This window comes from Nicotiana tomentosiformis, chromosome 8 (assembly GCF_000390325.3).
Source record: "Nicotiana tomentosiformis chromosome 8, ASM39032v3, whole genome shotgun sequence".
NCBI lineage: Eukaryota > Viridiplantae > Streptophyta > Magnoliopsida > Solanales > Solanaceae > Nicotiana > Nicotiana tomentosiformis.
Window position 1 is genome coordinate 98082936 of NC_090819.1, and position 18406 is coordinate 98101341.

The 18406-nt window shown below is 37.0% G+C and overlaps 1 long non-coding RNA gene across 1 annotated transcript; it reads right to left on the reverse strand.

Moving 5' to 3' along the window:
• LOC138896913 (uncharacterized) lies at nucleotides 1–17969 on the reverse strand. Its single transcript, XR_011410484.1, has 5 exons — nucleotides 17944–17969; nucleotides 17305–17511; nucleotides 17114–17206; nucleotides 12652–13027; nucleotides 1–163 (listed from the first exon to the last, which is right to left on the reverse strand). It is a non-coding gene; the product is annotated as an uncharacterized lncRNA (long non-coding RNA).
• Nucleotides 17970–18406: the final 437 nt, after the last annotated feature.

An 18406-nucleotide genomic window follows, 5' to 3' on the forward strand; every position in this document is an offset into this window, starting at 1 on the left:
TAGTCCTAAAAAGTATATTTTTACTTACAAAACGAACAAAAACATCATATATCCAATGTCCTTAAGTTCTATTCTAATAGTAACCCAAAAAATAAATCTTCTTCCACCAGCTTGTACACTACATGAACCGGATGTCAGGAATGTTTGTTTACGCATGCTCATCCTAAAAAGAAAATAAATACAATTAGATTTTGATAATAAAAAAAAAAGAAATAAAGTACAAAAGTGCAAAATGAAAGCTGGAAGCTTATTTAATTGCAATAACTTACAACAACACTAACAACATATCTAGTATAATCTCAAAGAAAGGGGTTTAAGAAGGGTAGTGTGTACGCAGACCTTACCCTTATCTTGTGAAGATAGAGAGGTTTTTCAATAGACCCTCGACTCAGGACAACATAAGCACCACATTAATGAAAAGAAAGACAAGAAGGGACAACACCGAGAAGCCATGTAAAAATAACGCAAAAAATATAAGATAGTAAGATGACCAAAAGCTCTAGCATAAACATGGTTGGGAATATCATATTACTAATGCACGACTAGGAGAAAGAAACAATCACCCACAATATGGATTATGTGCAAAGGTAAAGTGCATCATGCCTGAAAGCACCCTTGATTTAATGCTTATTTCAAACTATTTGGTATTTGGTATGGTTAACCTTTTTTATTTTTTATTTTTCCACGGCCAGGAAGGAAGTTATATAATCCTGGTCACAAATAGCCTTGCATATTTTAAGTCATCCTCCCATGGGCATTCAGACCAAAAGTTCTCAAAGTCTTCTCGAAACCAAAGACTTAAGAAAAACCAATAACATATTTTAATGAGAAATAACTGTAACAACTTAAGAAAAATATATATATTCAAGCAGTGCAAGTTTGATTAAAGTACTCCCCAAAACGAAGTTGTATCAGAACTGTAACGACTCGACTTGTCGTTTTGAGTAATTACTCTCCTTTATACTATTTGAAGTCTTGAGCAGCTTGGTAATATGTATTATGACTTGTGTGAATTTTCGGCTTTGATTTTCGGATGATTCAGAATTAAATTGAAAGAACAATCCTTGTTTAGAAGCTTAAATGAAAAGAGTTGATCGATTTGACTTTTTGTGCAAACGACTCCGGAATGGAGTTTTAGTGGTTCCAATAGCTCCGTATGGTAATTTTGGAATTAGGAGTGTGTCCTGATATTCATTTTAAAGTGCATAGTTAAATTTGTCTTGAAATGGCAAAAATAGGAAATTTAAAGTTTAAAAGTTTGACCGGGGAGTTGACTTTTTGATATCGGAGTCGGAATCATATTCTAGAAATTAGAATAGTTTCGTTATGTCATTTATTGTCACTCCCAACCTCGGAAAGTGTGATCGACGATCAACCGAGTGAACCCGGTCGAGCAAGCCTGTTAAATACTTTCTACCCCACTCACCATGATCAAGAAAAAAAAAGATATAATTTCATTAATTAAACAGTGGGAAGTTCATACATACAATATTAAACCGTTTCATTAGCTATTTCGCCTTTAAGTCTCAAAATATACATATTCTTATAGTCTGAGTGGAACAAGTGATTAAATACAACATAACTTGTTTAACATTCCCAACACCCGTATATAACCTACATAGTGTCTACGGAGCCTCTAAAGATACAAAAGAGAATAAAGATGGTGCAGGTAATAAGGCCCCGGCTATACCTCAAAAAGTGACCACAATATAAATAAAAGGTACAACACATGACCCCGGAATGAAATGGGGCTCACTGAGTCCGCTGGGAAGAGGATGCAACACTATCTGTAATCAACATTGTCTGCTATGTAACCACCTACATCCATTTAAAGATGCAGCGCCCCCGGCAAAAGGGACGCTAGTACTGTCGAATAACACTAGTATGTATAGCTAAACACCATCTCAATAGAATGAATAATAATACAAGAGGAACAGTCAAGAATTCAATAAGAGCTTCAAATAATATTAAAACATAAAGTTAAGGATCACATAGCTTTCTAAGTCAATTACCGCATTATTAGGTTGGATGGTTTTTAGTGCCAATATGCCACAATCCACAATACCACCGTATTCTTACACGGAGTCCGATCTCGACCCGATCGGATAAGTCATCTCATTTGAGACATCAACCATATTTACTATTTCATTCACAATACCACCGTGTTATTACACGGAGTTCGATCTCGGCACGATCGGCTAAGCCACCTCACTCGAGACATCAACCATTTCAATCGATCATCTTACTTTATATTTCTTTCCCATCTTTTCAGCACCTTGGCACGAGTGGCTTTAATTATAAAGTCGTTCTTGGCACTTGGACTTATTTCATAATTCAAGTTCTTTTCCACAATCCAACATTATTATTATCACCAATAATAATACGGTTTTCATTCAAGACTCTTGATTTCACATGTGAACAATTTAGAATTCAAGGCACATAGAAGCTTTTCACACAATTTGGCATAACAGTCTTTAATCGAATTTGACTTAAAGTCTAGGCATATTAGCACATATTCTAAGTCTTGAACATTTTCTCAGATGACGATATAACATGATGAAAGTATGGGAATACATATTACACATATATTTGCAAAGCAAGCACATTCGGGATAGCAATTTCTAGGACGTTCAATTTAGGACTTACGTCGATTGCATGAATATCGTGGGATTCAATTCTAAGAAGAGGGGGTTTAGCCAACATACCTCAATTGAGCCTCTTAAAACTTTAAGATATTCTGCAATATTAGTAACATCAATCTATTTTAGCAATATAGCAAAATCAAACCCAAAATTAGGAAAACGATCATAATTCTAGCTCACTTGAGCCTTCTATCAAACACTATGTGTGTATTAAAGTTCCATGGCCCTTTTTATGAAAGACTCCACTAACCCATACCCCATTCTTTTCTATCTTTAACTCACAACCTCCCCACATACCTTAAGAACACATGCATGCAAGGTAAGCACTCTCATCCCCATGAATTACCTTACTAATGGCCCATTCTAGTTACATTTTGAAATTAAGAGTTTGGGTGATAGAATCTTACCTCTTAGGAAGAAGACCTAGGTGCCTCTCTTAATAATCTTCAAGGTTTTAAGTGAGAATTGAAGAACAATTTGATGAAGATCACTTTCTCCCTCAAGGACCCTCTCTCTCACTCTAAAAATATCAGAAAATAAGTTCAAAATGGTCCAAGGTAGGTGTTTTAACGGAATAGGGTCGGGTTTAAAACCCCCCAAAATGAAGCTCCGGAACAGGTTCTGCGGTCACATATGCGACTGCATAATGATTATGCGGTCTGCGAAATGACCGCAAAATTTGGGTGCCAAAATTGAAAAGGAACTGACCAGGTCTGTGGTCACTATGCGGCCTGCAAACCTGTTTTGCGGTCGCATAATGCACCGCAGAAAGGTTCTACGGTCGCATAGTGCACCGCAAAACCTCCCTTCGAATAATTCATAAGCGGGATATGCGACAAGAGTGCGGCCCATGAAATGGTTATGTGGTCGCATAATGGGCCGAAAAAATAACATTAAAAATGGCCTAAAAGACTGCTCCACTCTGCGGCCATTCTGCGGTCCGCAGAGTGGTTCTGCGGTCGTAGAACGAACCGCAGAAATGCCTACTTCTGCCCAACATTCGGAGTCGGATTTGAGTAAAATTAGTATGGTCGGACTCGTAATTGAATGAGTTGTCGAATTTTGTGAGTTTTGTCGGGTTCCGAGATGTGGGCCCCACTGTCATTTTTTAGCGAAGTTGGAAATTTTTGTAAATTATTAAATTATAAGCATTAGAGTAAATTATGATTAATTTGCACGTTGTTTGAATAGATACGAATCGTTTGGCTTGAATTGAGGAGATAGGAAGGCGTATGGAGGTTGATACGCGCGGAATGAAATTTTCGGAGTATTATATAGCTTGCTCGGTATTTGATTTGGCTTGTTCGAGGTAAGTAACATCTCTAATCTTGGAGCTGAGGGTATGAACCCTGATTATATGTGTTATGTGAATTGTTTGGAGGTGACACACATGCTAGGTAACTGGCATGTGGGCGGGCACTGTGTGAATTGTAACTCTATTACTTCTGTGGCATTGTGTAATTACCTGATCTTATTTGTAACCATGAAATCTCTACGTACTAGGGCTATTGAGCTGCGATCCATATTAGAAAACATGTCTAGACGACATGCCAATTCTGTTGAGTTATCTGCTTACATTGCATTTACATACTCAGTCATACGCATTCATATGCATATCATAACTCAGTCTCTGTTACCATTTATTGATACATCACATCATTGTTTTTGGGCTGATCCTTTTCGTGACACTAAGAGCCCGAGAGACTGGAGAGATTGATGATTGAGTGAGGCCGAAGGCCTGATTGTGAGGATGATTATGGGATCGGGCTGCACGCTGCAGCAAGTCATATTGGCTTTATATGTATATTATTATTTATGGGATCGAGCTATACGTCGCAACTTGGTTGATTGATTTATGCCATGATTGGCTTGTTATAGCGCTTGGGCTGAAGGAGTCCCTCCGGAGTCTGTACCCCTCCCCCCCAGTGAGCGCAGGTACCTAGTGAGTGCGAGTATTGAGTGCCGAGTGCGAGCAATTGGGAGGTTTGACTGACTGGGAGGATTGAGTGACTAACATGAAGATTAAGTGACTAGGAGGACTGAGTGAAATGATACTCTGAGAGTATGCATATAAATTTATCCCTGAGTTGCATCGCATTGACATGCATACTTGACATATAGGCATAGAGATACATTTTTCTCATGTTGTACGGTATCACGTCATTCATGACTTCTTACACATATTGGCATTTGAGCATAGTGATGCATTTTGCACTGGCTATGTGGAAAGAAAATGAAACATCTTATTTATTGTTGAAAGGAATTTTGGGAAAATTACTCTTTTCAAAATTACTCATGTTTTTGGCAACTTCGGTAAAAGATTTGAGTTTTCACTGATGCACTTGAAAGGCAAAGCTATTTTCAGAAATCATGATTAAGCTGAGCAATTTATCTCTGAGCTACTTCTTTTATTACTTCCATTATGTTGTTATGAACTATTGTTGGCTATTGGTGTTGGACCCTGACTTGTGTTCCAGCTGGTCACTACTTTCAACCTAAGGTTAGGTTTGTTACTTATTGAGTACATGGGTCGGTTGTACTCGTACTATACTTCTGCACCTTGCGTGCAAATATTGGATGTTGATGTTGTTGTGATCGACGGGAGTTGGATTTGAAGATGTACTTGTGTTCCGGTTGTAGCTGCCTCTTGTTCATGGTAGCCTTAGATTTATAAAAATCTATTTATGTACATTTAGAACAGATGATGTATTTATTTCATACCAACTTTGTAATTCTAATCTTAGAAGCTCATGATTTGTACTACCAGTCCTTGGGGAGTGTATTAGAGTCAGTTAATTATTAATTGAATCGGATTGTGTTATTTGGCTTACTTAGCGGGTGAGGTTACGTACCATCATAGCTAGTTGGATTTTGAGTCGTGACAAGTTGGTATCAGTGCTCTAGATTCATAGGTTCTATAAGTCATGAGAAAGTGTCTAGTAGAGTCTTGCGGATCGGTATGATGACGTCCATACTTATCTTCGAGAGGCTACAGGGCATTTAGGATAATTTCCCATCTTTCTTTCCTTATCGTGCGAAATTGATTCAGTTTGAAATATAACTCATTGAATTCCTTCCACGCATTCGTGTGTGCATGTGAGCACTCTGTATCAGTTGTGCATTGCCGGCTTGTGACTCTATGAACGAGGTTAGAGATGTGTATTCTGTGTTTTGGTGATGGGCCAGTCTGGAGGACTTGAGGCTAGGTTTAGACTGCAGCTTAAGCTCGGTAGCTTCAGTTGTGTGAACTTGTACATTTGGACTTATACGTTCAGTAGTGTCCCTATGAGTGGAATTTTTGGCTCAATGAGCGGTCGAATGACCATATGATGAGTATGATGTGACTGCAGGATGAGTCAAGATGGTTTGAATATGACGGGATGAGTTTGTTTGGGATGTGAAAAGGACTATTGGGTGCTTGATTTCTGTCTTGATGTGACGTATAGTCTCAGGTTATGAGTGTGTTGAAGGGTCTTTCACGTTGTGAAATTGTGGGATAAATTAAATTCTTATGTCTTGTTAATGAGTTCAGACTCAAAAAGATTAAGTGATAGCATATAAATTGTGGCTGCGAAAGGGTATAGCAAAATGCCAATTTGAGATTAAGCCGGTGGGTTATCTCCTGCAGAGTAATCTACGTTTGTATGTTCCTTATAATGTTGTGTGGGGAGTTTCCTTTCTACCAGCAGGGTATATGTGTTGAGATTCGAGCTTGGATTGGTTGAGAAAGTTGACTTGACCATCACGAAGATGAAAACGAGTTTAGCGGATGATTTAAGGTATTTTATGGTTTGCGTTACCTGAGCTTGTGAATAATTTTTGTTGAAATGATTGAGGGAGTATGACAATAGTAGAGTATGGGTATGATGAGTTATCAGGTGTTTTTTATATGGCTTTGAGCCAAGAGGGGGAGTCTGTTATCTATGATTTGATTGCACGATTATGTGTTGTATTTGCTTGGTCTGAGGCATATTTATGGATCAGTTATGGCTGAAGAGGCTGAGATCGGGGATGACCCGAGCAAGGAAATTTCTGAATACGGGTTACATTACACTTTATGAGTACATGAAAATCACGGAATGAGTTGAGTTGTTATTCGTGACGAATGTAGTGTGCACATTGTATGAATTTGCTCGGTTACGTTAAGGCATGGCTACTTCTTTGGGGTGTTGTTGGGCTAATTGAGCATAGGCAGTTCGGCCTGTTTGGGCGGTGAAATTGAGATTTGAGGAAAGTGGATGACTCTCGAGTAAGTTTTAATGGATTCAAGATTAATATGTAGCAACTGAGAATTTTTAGCGGATTTGTATATGGCAAGAACATAAGATTTAAGTTGGATGGTGTCGAGACTTGTGGCATTTTTTTATATATATCATTATGGATTTTATATTTCGGTATCAGAAAGGTGATGGAAATGACTTAAGACTCAAATAAGGTATTTTCAGAGTGAGTGTCATGGTTATGGTATTTATGGGGGTTCTTAAGAAGAATACAACGGCTTATGGGCCTTAGGGCGGTGTGGTTTTATGTTAGGATGTCTTGTAATAAGCTTTGGGTAAGGATTGTGGAGTTCTGACAAGGAGAAGTATCAACTTGAGGATAATTCAGAAGAAACTCGAAGAAAAAAAAAATTACGACTAGGTAGTAGGCTGGACCAGTATGGTAATGGTATGATCGGTTCTTTGGTAATTATGATGTGGTGAGACTTTACAAATGTTTTGTAGCAATATTCTTGGGTTTGGTGACCTGCGTGCTTGGTAGAGTTAGGGAGATTCAACTCTAATGGCTTGGTTATGTGCAAATGGATTTTAAAGTGTTCTTGATGGTTTTTACCATGGTTTGAACCGGATATTGTTTTTACTGGTATGGGGAACGTGTTGGGTATTGTGATTTCCTCCTGGAAGGAAGCAAGAGAAAGGTTTCTAACTAACCGGGTATGCAATTTGCTGGTGAATCAGAGTTCATAATGAGATTCTTGTGCTTGTCACATGATGGCATGATAGATGTGGTGTGGTGTGTGGGATTAAGATTTACATGTACAAGTTGGCAGTTCAGTCTTGAAGGGAAGGTCACAAATTTTGGACAGCATGGTCTGTTTCAGATATTTAGGTGAATGTTATAACTACTCGGTAATCCATGAGAAGGGTGCGCATTTCAGAAGGCGCATTGTGTTTTGACTTACAGATGTTCATCGGTATTGAGGCACTCACCTGGTTGATAGACTGTTGATATTCCAATTATTGCTATGTGGCACAGAAGAATTATGGAAGTATTCCTCATGGTATGATGGTATATGAAAGACGTGTTAGTCATTCGAATGCTAGAGTTGGAATCAATTATGATGATTCATGCGTCCTATGAATTTGGAGACTGGGAGTTTTCAAAAGCATATTGTTTCAGGGTTGTGACCTGTTTGAGGTGAGTATTTTATTTAAACTCAGCAGAGGCACTAGTTGAGTTAATTATTTGTGATAGCTATGCGCTATGAGTGTGCATATATGTGACGTTTGAGCCCACGTGCGGGCATTGGGGCAAGTATTCATACTCGGAAGAATGCTTAGGCTATGATATGCCTAGAGTTAACTGTTAAGCATAAAGTTATAATGTTTCTCGTATTCATACCTTTGTGGAGAACTATCTGGGCTATATTTGAGGTTACAAAGAGTCTAATTCTCTAAGTAAACTGGGTAGATACTATTTCTATGTTAAATTGTCGATTTGTGTTGTGATAGTACACTTTGCACATGCCTACTCTATGGCGTGTTAATTATACCAGTCCAGGAGCATATGAATCTTATTTCATGTATCATATACATGTGTACTTAATTGATTGCTCCTGTATGATATGCTTGGACTAGAGGCTTGTGACCATGCCGGGCGATTTATATTATTGGCATATGAGTTATTCGTGTGGATCTACATATTGGTATTATTGACACGTGAGTTGTCCGTGTCGCACGTGAGTTGTCCGTGCAGTGTGTGGTAAGGTGAAATAGTGATTTGATGGCTTGGAAACAACTCTTGGCACGTTCGAGGAGGAACGTATATTTAAGTGGAGGAGAATGTAATGACCCGACTTGTCATTTTGAGTAATTACTCTCCTTTCTACTATTTTAAGTCTTGATCAGCTTCGTAATATGTATTATGACTTGTGTGAATTGTCGGCTTTGGTTTTTGGATGGTTCAGAATTAAATTGAAAGAACAATCCTTATTTAGAAGCTTAAATGAAAAGAGTTGACCGATTTAACTTTTTGTGCAAATGACTCCGGAATGGAGTTTTGACGGTTCCACTAGCTCCGTATGGTGATTTTGAACTTAGGAGTGTGTCCGGATATTCATTTTGAAGTCCGTAGTTAAATTTGGCTTGAAATGGCAAAAAAAAGAAAATTTAAAGTTTTGAAGTTTGACCGGGGAGTTGACTTTTTGATATCGGAGTCGGAATCATATTCTGAAAATTGGAATAGCTTCGTTAGGTCATTTATGACTTGTACGCAAAATTTGAGTTCATTCCGGATTAATTTGATATGTTTCGGCGTGAGGTTTGAAAGTAAAAGATTTAAAGTTCATGAAGTTTAAATTGGGGTGTGATTCGTGTTTTTAGTGTTGTTTGACGTGATTTGAGGCATCGACTAAGTTCGTATGATGTTTTAGGACTTGTTGATATATTTGGTTGAGGTCCCGAGGGCCTCGGGTGGATTTCGGATGGTTAACAGAATTTAAGTTGGATATTTCTAGTCAGTTTCGATGTCGTTTCTTCAATATTTAAGTGGTATCATATTACGTAATGAGCTCCAGATTGAAGCATTAGATCCGTATTGAAATTAAGGAGCCATAGCAAAATGAATCGTCGAATTCGGACATCGTATGAGAGAGTTATGCCAATTTTCATATCGGAAACGATTTTCCGTCGCCGTCAGTGCTCAGGGTAGCTTGGGGCGCTAGCCCTAGTGCTGGGGTATTTAAAGGTTCTGGAAACAGCGCCCCACGCCACATGTGGCGCCCGAACAGTAAAAATCCCTATAAATGGGGTGGGGGGGTTGCCATTTTTGACGAAAACAGAGTTGGGGAGCTCGGTTTGGGCGATTTTCAGAGGCAAATTTCACCACACAACTTGGGGTAAGTGTTATTGACTCCCTTGTGATTTTATTTCATGAATTAATCTTCGTTTTTCGCATTAGATTGTTGATATTTCGAGAGAAATCGGAGGAAGTTTCTACAATTCCATAAAATGAATTTTCAAGATTTGAACAACGATTCGGAGTCGGATTTGAGTAAAATTAGTATGGTTGGACTCGTAATTGAATGAGTTGTCAGATTTTGTGAGTTTCGTTGGGTTCCGAGATGTGGGCCCCACTGTCAATTTTTCGAGAGGAGTTGGGAATTTTTGTAAATTGTTAAATTGTAAGCATTAGAGGAAATTGTGATTAATTTGTACGTTGTTTGAATAGATACGAATCGTTTGGCTTGAATTGAGGAGATAGGAAGTCGTATGGAGGTTGATACGCGCGGAATGGAATTTTTGGAGTATTGTACAACTTGCTCAGTATTGGATTTGGCTTGTTCGAGGTAAGTAACATCTCTAATCTTGGATTTGAGGGTATGAACCCTGATTATACCTGTTATGTGAATTGTTTGGAGGTGACACGCATGCTAGGTGATGGGCGTGTGGGCATGCACCGTGTGAATTGTAACTCTATTACTTCTGTGGTACTGTGTAATTACCTCATCCTATCTTTAAGCATGAAATCCCTACGTACTAGGGCTATTGAGCTGCGATCCATATTAGAAAACATGTCTAGACGACATGCCTATTCTGTTTAGTTATTTGCTTACATTGCATTAACATACTCAGTCATACGCATTCATATGCATATCTTATCTCAGTCTTTATTACCATTTATTGATACATCACATCATTATTTTTGGGCTGATTCTTTTCGTGACACTAAGAGACCGAGAGACTGGAGAGATTGATGATTGAGTGAGGCCGAGGGCCTGATTGTGAGGATGATTATGGGATCGGGTTGCACGTCACAGCAGGCATATTGGCTTTATATGTATATTATTATTTTTGGGATTGGGCTGCACATCGTAGCATGGTTAACTGATTTATGTTATGATTGGCTTGTTATGGCGCTTAGGCTGAAGGAGCCCCTCCGGAGTTTGTACTCACCCCTAGTGAGCGCAGGTACCTACTGAGTGTGAGTGTCGAGTGCGAGTGCCGAGCGATTGGGAGGTTTGAGTGACTAGGAGGATTGAGTGACTGGGAGGACTGAGTGACTGGGAGGACTGAGTGAAATGATACTCTGAGAGTATGCATATGATTTTATCACTGAGTTGCATCGCAAAGATATGCACACTTGACATACAGGCATAGAGATGCATTTTTCTCATGTTGTACGGTATCACGTCATTCGTGACTTCTCACACATATTGGCATATGGGCATAGTGATGCATTTTTCACTGGCTATGTGGAAAGAAAATGAAACATCTTATTTATTGTTGGAAAAAAAAATTTGAAAAATTACTATTTTCAAACTTACTCATATTTTTGACAACTTCGGTAAAAGACTTGAGTTTTCACTAATGCACTTGAAAGGCAGAGCTATTTTCAGAAATCATGATTAAGCTGAGCATTTTATTTCTGAGCTACTTCTTTTATTACTTTCATTATGTTGTTACGAACTGTATTGTATTCCAGCTCGTCACTACTTTCAACCTAAGGTTAGGTTTGTTACTTATTGAGTACATAGGGTCGGTTGTACTCATACTACACTTCTGCACCTTGCGTGCAGATATTGGATGATGATGTTGCTGTGATCGACGGGAGATGGATTTAAAAATGTACCTGTGTTCCGGTTGTAGCTGCCTCTTGTTCATGGTAGCCTTAGATTTATAAAAATCTGTTTATGTACGTTTCGAATAGATGATGTATTTATTTCATACCAACTTTATAAATTTTAATCTTAGAAGCTCATGATTTATACTACCAGTCCTTGGAGAGTGTATTAGAGTCAGTTAATTATTAATTGAATCGGATTGTGTTATTTGGCTTACCGAGCGGGTGAGGTTAGGTGTCATCACGGCTAGTTGGATTTTGGTTCGTGACAAGAACCTACTAAATACTCCAAGATATACAATACTATAGTCGAAACAAAATACAAGGCAAAGATTGATTTATTCAAATAGACTCATTTGCATATACAACAAAGAAACTTCATTTGTCATGAACTAGAATAAGTTTACTTATCATGGTATCATCCATAAGACTTGTAGGACTTGTCTCATCCTAATCATTTAAATTAGCAATCATGTCAAAAATTGCAGTAGGGAGGCCCAGTCTGTTAAACATTGTACAACTAAACTTAAATATGATATAACCTCGAAGAAGCCAATTTACAACATCAAAAATACTAGAAAAAGTTTCCTTTCAGTAGAACACAATAGTTTCTAGAGATTTAAATAAACAAACAACACCCATATAGAGTATTTTATACCTTGAATATCTAATATCTCATGTAGAAATGACAAACAGATTAGTGTATGAGAACGTCCATTCTTCGAAGCTAGTACCATAAGGATATATGTATTAGACTTAGAAATATCTTAATCATAGTATTTAAAACAAGTCTTGAAGTAGTAGTAAATTATAACCAATTATTAGAAAGTCATTGTTTACTTGAATAATTGTATTTCATCACCCCAACAAAATAGCTCCTCGCCAAAGATCACATCTAGCTTACTGCTCCTTAAGTTTCTATTATAGCTGAAAGTAGCAAATTCACTTTCATGTACTTCATGATCATTTAGTGCTTAATGTTTTGTTCTATTGCATTTCAAATGTAAAATTGTGGCATGTCTATAGTCGAAGAAAGTAATATTTGTGTGTGATAATGACTAACATGAAAAGTGATACTATCTTTTTTATTCTTAAGTAGTTTAATAAAATTGTTCTTAGGATCAGAAGCAAGTAATTGAAACTTTAACGTCTTAAACAAACTAAATACCTTGGAACTTTGCATATGGGATACTAGTGCCATCATGCCCTGTTTTAACATTTTTTGATCACTCAGTAGACGAGCTTCCATGACTTCTTGTTTTTTTTCGCTCCTCCTCAAGTTGATTTTCCACTTCTATTAGCTTGCACTCTACACTCTCTCATTTATAGCGTTCTTCTTCTACCTCTTTCTGTTGTGCTTGCAGTTGCTCTTGAGTTACATGCATAGATCTTCTACTAGTTGGCTTGACTCCTGATCCTTGATTGCGGCATTATCCTGACTTTTCTCCAACAAGTTTCACAAAAGCAGCATTAACAATTGGGTCTACATCAGTACCCTCTTCCACTTCTTGAATTTGTTCAGCCACAATTTCTGACAGCTTATCCTACAAATAATTATACAAGCTTAAACTTGCAATATTTGTTTCAATCGGATCATATTCTAGGATAAAGATAAGAGTTCTGTATGTACATTAAATTCAGCAGACGCATCATTAACCCAATATCCTGACTTCATAAAAGTCATTTCTCAAAGTTTTTGAAGATTTGGCTCTTTGCCTGTAATGACCTGACTTGTCATTTTAAGAATTAACATCCCGTTCAGTGACTTAAGATCTCGAGCAGCTTTGCAATTGTGTAGTCGAGTCTGAATTACTGAAGATTCGAAATTAAATTAAATGAACAATCCTTATTTAGAAGTTTAAATTGAAAGAGTTTACCGAAGAGTTGACTTTTGAGCAAACGACTCCAGAATAAAATTTTGATGATGTCAATAGACTCGTATGGTGATTATGGACTTAGGAGCATGTCCGAAAAATTATTTGGTGGTCTGTAGTGGAATTAGGCTTAAAATGGCGTAAGAATAATTTTTGGGAGGTTTGACCAAGGGGTTGACTTTTTGATATCGGGGTCTGAATCCGATTCTAAAAATTTGAATAGCTTCATTGTGTCATTTCTGACTTGTGTGCAAAATTTGAGGTCATTCGGACATGGTTTGGTAGGTTTCGGCGTCGTTTATGAAATTCGAAAATTTCTAAGTCTATTAGGCTTGAATTCGTGTATAATTCATATTTTTGGTGTTGTAGACGATGATTTGAAGGTTCGACTAAGTTCGTGTGATATCACGAGACGCGTTGGTATGTTTGGTTGAGGTCCCGAGGGCCTCGGGTGAGTTTCAGGTGGTTAACGGATCAGTTTTGGCTTTGGTGAGATTGTTCATATTTGTTGCTGCATTCTTCTGGTATCCTCTTACGCGTTCGCGAGTGGGCCCTCGTGTTTGCGAAGAGTGTTTTCTGAGTGGTGAGATTTTTCTCTTCGCGTTCACGAAGGGGAGGAATCGAACGCGAAGGTGTGGTCTGCGTGTGCATCGCGAACGCGTGAGCAGTGTAGCGTTCGCGAAAAGGAGTGAGGCAGTTGGGGACCCCGGGTCCTTGTTCTACGCGTTTGCGAGGTTGTGGTCGTGTTCGCGAAGGTCTGAGCTAGTAAAGCATTGTGTTCGTGAGTCATGCATCGCGTTAGCGAAGAGTAAAGTGGAGAGGCAGTCAAGTTGGTCTACGCGAACGCGAGAGGATGGTCGCGTTCGCGAAGACGGAAATCTGGGCAGACAGTGTTAAATTCCAAATCGAGGGTTTGAGTTCATAACACAAAAATTAATTTTTGAGCTCGGTTCTTGGGCGATTTTGAGGGTTTCTTCATGACTTCGACCGGGGTAAGTTTTCTACATCCTAAAGTGATTATATTTCATGAATTTATGGTTATATTCATATTTTAATTCGGATTTTAATGGAGGAAATCAAGATTTTTGCAAAATCTTTCAAAAACAAAAACTTAAGATTTGGAGGTCGAGTTGTTATTGGAATTCAATAAAATTGGTATGGTTGGACTCGTATCGAAATGGGTGTTCGGATTTTGTAAACAATTATGTCGGGTTTCGAGGGGCAAGCCCCGCATTGTCTTTTGTTGACCTTTTTGAATAAATTTTCAAGTCGACGTTTTATTATCCGGAATTTGTTTCCGATGAATTTTAATAAAATTGTACAATTAATTTGGATAGATTTGAGCTGTTCGGAGGTTAATTCAAGCAAGAAGGCGATTTTGAAATATCGGCATAACTTTAAAAAGGTAAGTATCTTGCCTAACCTCGAGTGGGGGAACTACCCCTTAGGCATTGAGTCATATGTGGAAATTGTGTGATTGGAAGCCATGTATGCGAGGTGACGAGTACGTACTCGGGCTTATATATGTAAATTTTATTGGTTTAAAGTTTTAGGTATTTTTATGTATTAAATTGGATAATTGTTGGCATTAGTAAATCCTTGAATTATCACGCCTCATTCCTTATTTATCAAGTTTGTATTTTATATAATAATTTCGTGTTATTGTCACTTGAATTTTATGTGAATTCCGTGTGTTTGTTGATTTGATATTTATTTTGGAATTAAATTCATGATGGAATCCTTATCTGCAAATATTTATTAAATAAGTTTAAATTGATAAGTTAATATAATTATCAAGAATTTGGATTAATGAAGGTGTTGCCCTATACTGAGTATTTTTCACCTCTGTTGATTGTTTTGAGGTTTTATATACGTTGTGTGGAGCCTTGGGCTATTTGTTGAGAAATTTATTGATTCTGCTACATATTTGGAATTTGGTTGTGGCCAGTGGCAAATCGTGATATGAATTGTTGTATTGTGTTGTGGTTTAAACACTCTCCTTGATGTTATTTATGCTTCCTACCTTGCTTGTTAATGATGTATATGTGCTTGATAAGGAAGAGTGTAAATCACGAAGGGTGATGTCGTGCCATTTGAGAGTGTAAAGCACAAAGGGTGATGCCGTGCCATTGAGAGTGTAAAAGAACGAAGGGTGATGCCGTGCCATTTTATTTATATTATCAGGTGAGGATGAGAGTAAAAGCACGAAGGATGATGTCGTGCCATTATTTTTATATTATCATATATTCATGGCACGAAGGGTGTTTCCGTGCAGGCGAGGACGAGAGACATACATTATACTGTGATATCGTTTTGTTGTGTATACATTCATGCCTTTATCTTGAGATGTTATTGTACACCTACGTTTTTCTATGTGACTTGTAGTCGTTGTTGCTTCCTGTGTACCTCCACTTGATTTCTTTTATTGTTATTGGCATTTCTCCCACCTAAATGGTATTGTTATATATATATATACACGGTGAGAAAGATAAAAATGCACAAAGGGTGTTACCGTGCCAATTGATTTGATCTATATATATATATATATATATATATATATATATATATATATATATATATATATATGTGTGTGTGTGTGTGTGTGTGTGTGTGTGTGTATGTATTGGGTGAGAATGAGACAAGTGCACGAAGGTATTGTCATGCCATTTGATATAATATGTTGAATATATTTCTCACGCCAGGAAGGTTAAATGAGGTGTCACATGGTGACTTTAATTTGAAAGAATTATATTAGAAAGATATTTATTTGAAAGAATTATATTATAAAGATATTTACTTGAAAGATTTATATGTGAAAGATATTTACTTGAAAGAAGTATATTTGAAAGATATTTACTTGAAAGAATTATATTTGAAAGATATATACTTGAAAGAATTATATTTGAAAGATATTTACTTGAAAGAATTATATTTGAAAGATATTTACTTGAAAGAATTATATTCAAAAGATATTTACTTGAAAGAATTATATTCGAAAGATATTTATTTGAAAGAATTATAATGGAAAGATATTTATTTGAAGGAAATATATTCGAAATATATTTATTGATTAATTGGTTGCACCTGTGTTTATTATTCGTTTGAGTAATATTTATGGTTTTCTTGGTACCTTGCTGTTTAAATTACTAGTTGATTGGTGTTGCTATCACTGTTATTTATTTTCTATTATTTTTTCTATCACTTCTATTAAATCACATGTTATTTGACTAGTGAGTGTCTTGACTATACCTCGTCACTACTCCACTGAAGTTAGTCTTGATACTTACTGTGCGACCGTGGTGTACTCATACTACACTTCTGCATATTTTTGTGCATAGCAAGTATTGAAGATATCGGATTTGGACAGAGATTTGAGTATGATCGCAAGGATTCAAGGTAGGACTGCTTGGTCATCGCAGTCCCATGGAGTCTTTCTATTTTATTGTACTGTTAATTTCTTATTCGAACAGTATTGTACATTCGATCCTCGAGATCATTCCATGTATTCAGTTAGAATTCGTGACTCAGTATTACCAGTCTTGGGAGGTTGTATTAAATTATATATTTTAAAAAATGGCTTGGATTATGTTTATAATCAGTTTACCTAATCTTAGAAACTAAGTGCCATCACGATGCCTACGGTGGGATTTTTGGGTCGTGACATTGCCAGTGCGTGAATCTCTCTAGAAAAACAAATTATATTATGTTATTAAAGAAAAAATGATCAAAATTAGTCAAAATAAAGACATATCTTACCGCATCATAAGATACTGCTTGGACGGACTTTCTGCCACAAATATGATTTATTTCTTGCTTTCCCTTATTAGTTGTCTTTCATGCACTCATTTGCTGCATGAATATGTTTTAATTTAAGTAAGAAAGTATAAGAAGAAACTAAGCAGTACTATAAAATTAAATCCATTTAATTTTGATGTACTCTTAATTACCTTAAAAGCATCATAACTGAAATAGTCCACTAAGAAATTCCATTCAGCTTCATTAACCTCTGCTGGCATGTTCTGCAAGTTTTTCTCCTTTGTAGCAAATTTCTTGAAATGATCGTGGATCCTACTGCGACGATATCATTATAAATTATTAGATGTATGAAGGATAGTATCTCGATTGTGTTATATGTCTGGAAGTTGAAATGTGTCCTGCACTCAAAAAATACTTAAGTGAACTTACTTAGAATAGAACTTTTATTCTCTGCCAATGTGTTGAGGAACTTTCATGTCAGCATGTCTAAAGTTGGTTACCACTGATAAATTATTAGTATACTTTATTTGTATATTTATATCTTTGTTCTGGTGAATTATTCAAGTTCAAAAGTAATCTGGAATTCAAAATTTGCTTGTGTATTATCTTAGCTACCTCAACAAATAAGTAGGAGTTGAACCATTTGCTTCAGTAAAATCACCACTGCAGATAGCTAGAAGCTATTTTTTGTTGTATGCTTTTCATAAGCTAAATTAATCAAATGAGACGTCAAAAAAGTAAATTTATAAATAAGAATTTGATAAGCTGATCAAGAAAGAGACGAATTTTCTAGAATTTATCAGGTGATCGAGAAGAAACAAGTGAATGACCAACATATGAGCAACAATTCTATCGTGGCTCCCGAATCTTCAACTGATGATAGCTTGACCGCAAATCAATCTTTGAGAACACTCTGGCACCCTGTAGCTGATCAAATAGGTCATCAATGCGTGGAAATGGATACAGATTCTTCACCGTAACCTTGTTCAACTACCGATAATCAATACACATGCGCATAGAATCATAATTCTTCTTTACAAATAAGACCGTAGCACCCCAAGGTGATACACTGGGCCAAATTAAACCCTTATCAAGCAACTCCTGCAACTGCTCCTTTAACTCTTTCAACTATGTTGGGGCTATACGATATGGTAGAATAGAAATGGACTGAGTACCTGACAATAGATCAATACCAAAATCGATATCCCTATCGGGCGGCATGCCCAAAAGATCCACTGAAAACACATCTGGATAGTCCCTCACTACCGGAATTGACTAAATGGTAGGAGTATA